Here is a 2,500-nt window from a genome sequence, read left to right as displayed (position 1 = left end):
CCTTAAAGAGCATTTGAGATTTTACAGGTTTGCTACCAGTAGCCGTTAAAGTGTCTGAAATGGGGACACTTTTTTCAAACGGTCACAAAATCTTCTCTACTTCGAGTTTTTAGCTGAATTTTTTTGTGCATGCCAACAAAAATAGAAGGATCATGCCTACAAAATTTGGGGCCAAAAATCCTTATAAAAAAATTTTAAAAAATCCCGAACCGCAAAAAGTTTCGAAAATCGTGAAAAATAGAAAACGAGTCATCTTCCAACGAAACTTCACGTGAAGGCTTAGGGGACCATTGTATGAATTTACAAGCCATAAAAATGGCATTGGCACGGCAGAAATTTGAAGATGTGCCTAAACCCACCAGGGCCCAGCGTGTGCCGATGGTGCTCGAGGCAACCGCCCGCACCAGGGCCCAGCGTGTGCCGATGGTGCTCGAGGCAAGCGCCCGCACCAGGGCCCAGCGTGTGCCGATGGTGGTCGAGGCAACCGCCCGCACCAGGGCCGATAGTGTGCCGATGGTGCTCGAGGCAACCTGTCGCACCAGGGCCCAGCGTGTGCCGATGGTGATCGAGGCAACCTGCCGCACCAGGGCCCAGCGTGTGCCGATGGTGGTCGAGGCAAGCGCCCGCACCAGCGCCCAGCGTGTGCCGATGGTGCTCGAGGCAACCGACCGCACCAGGGCCCAGCGTGTGCCGATGGTGCTCGAGGCAACCTGCCGCACCAGGGCCCAGCGTGTGCCGATGGTGCTCGAGGCAAGCGCCCGCACCAGGGCCCAGCGTGTGCCGATGGTGGTCGAGGCAAGCGCCCGCACCAGGGCCCAGCGTGTGCCGATGGTGGTCGAGGCAACCGCCCGCACCAGGGCCCAGCGTGTGCCGATGGTGCTCGAGGCAACCTGCCGCACCAGGGCCGAGCGTGTGCCGATGGTGGTCGAGGCAAGCGCCCGCACCAGGGCCCAGCGTGTGCCGATGGTGGTCGAGGCAACCTGCCGCACCAGGGCCCAGCGTGTGCCGATGGTGCTCGAGGCAACCGACCGCACCAGGGCCGAGCGTGTGCCGATGGTGCTCGAGGCAAGCGCCCGCACCAGGGCCCAGCGTGTGCCGATGGTGCTCGAGGCAACCGACCGCACCAGGGCCGAGCGTGTGCCGATGGTGGTCGAGGCAAGCGCCCGCACCAGGGCCCAGCGTGTGCCGATGGTGGTCGAGGCAACCGACCGCACCAGGGCCCAGCGTGTGCCGATGGTGCTCGAGGCAAGCGCCCGCACCAGGGCCCAGCGTGTGCCGATGGTGCTCGAGGCAACCTGCCGCACCAGGGCCCAGCGTGTGCCGATGGTGCTCGAGGCAACCTGCCGCACCAGGGCCCAGCGTGTGCCGATGGTGGTCGAGGCAAGCGCCCGCACCAGGGCCCAGCGTGTGCCGATGGTGGTCGAGGCAACCGCCCGCACCAGGGCCCAGCGTGTGCCGATGGTGGTCGAGGCAACCTGCCGCACCAGGGCCCAGCGTGTGCCGATGGTGCTCGAGGCAACCGACCGCACCAGGGCCCAGCGTGTGCCGATGGTGGTCGAGGCAAGCGCCCGCACCAGGGCCCAGCGTGTGCCGATGGTGGTCGAGGCTGCCGATGGTGGTCGAGGCAACCTGCCGCACCAGGGCCCAACGTGTGCCGATGGTGCTCGAGGCAACCGACCGCACCAGGGCCGAGCGTGTGCCGATGGTGCTCGAGGCAAGCTGCCGCACCAGGGCCCAGCGTGTGCCGATGGTGGTCGAGGCAAGCGCCCGCACCAGGGCCCAGCGTGTGCCGATGGTGATCGAGGCAACCGACCGCACCAGGGCCCAACGTGTGCCGATGGTGCTCGAGGCAACCTGCCGCACCAGGGCCCAGCGTGTGCCGATGGTGCTCGAGGCAACCTGCCGCACCAGGGCCCAGCGTGTGCCGATGGTGGTCGAGGCAAGCGCCCGCACCAGGGCCCAGCGTGTGCCGATGGTGGTCGAGGCAACCGACCGCACCAGGGCCCAGCGTGTGCCGATGGTGCTCGAGGCAACCTGCCGCACCAGGGCCCAGCGTGTGCCGATGGTGGTCGAGGCAAGCGCCCGCACCAGGGCCCAGCGTGTGCCGATGGTGGTCGAGGCAAGCGCCCGCACCAGGGCCCAGCGTGTGCCGATGGTGGTCGAGGCAACCGCCCGCACCAGGGCCCAGCGTGTGCCGATGGTGGTCGAGGCAACCTGCCGCACCAGGGCCCAGCGTGTGCCGATGGTGCTCGAGGCAACCGACCGCACCAGGGCGGAGCGTGTGCCGATGGTGGTCGAGGCAAGCGCCCGCACCAGGGCCCAGCGTGTGCCGATGGTGGTCGAGGCTGCCGATGGTGGTCGAGGCAACCTGGCGCACCAGGGCCCAGCGTGTGCCGATGGTGCTCGAGGCAACCGACCGCACCAGGGCCGAGCGTGTGCCGATGGTGCTCGAGGCAAGCTGCCGCACCAGGGCCCAGCGTGTGCCGATGGTGGTCGAGGC

This window comes from Durio zibethinus, unplaced genomic scaffold (assembly GCF_047325235.1).
Source record: "Durio zibethinus cultivar Kanyao isolate XHJ-2024 unplaced genomic scaffold, ASM4732523v1 HiC_scaffold_3, whole genome shotgun sequence".
In the NCBI taxonomy this organism is placed as follows: Eukaryota; Viridiplantae; Streptophyta; class Magnoliopsida; order Malvales; family Malvaceae; genus Durio; species Durio zibethinus.
This window is presented reverse-complemented; position numbering follows the sequence as displayed.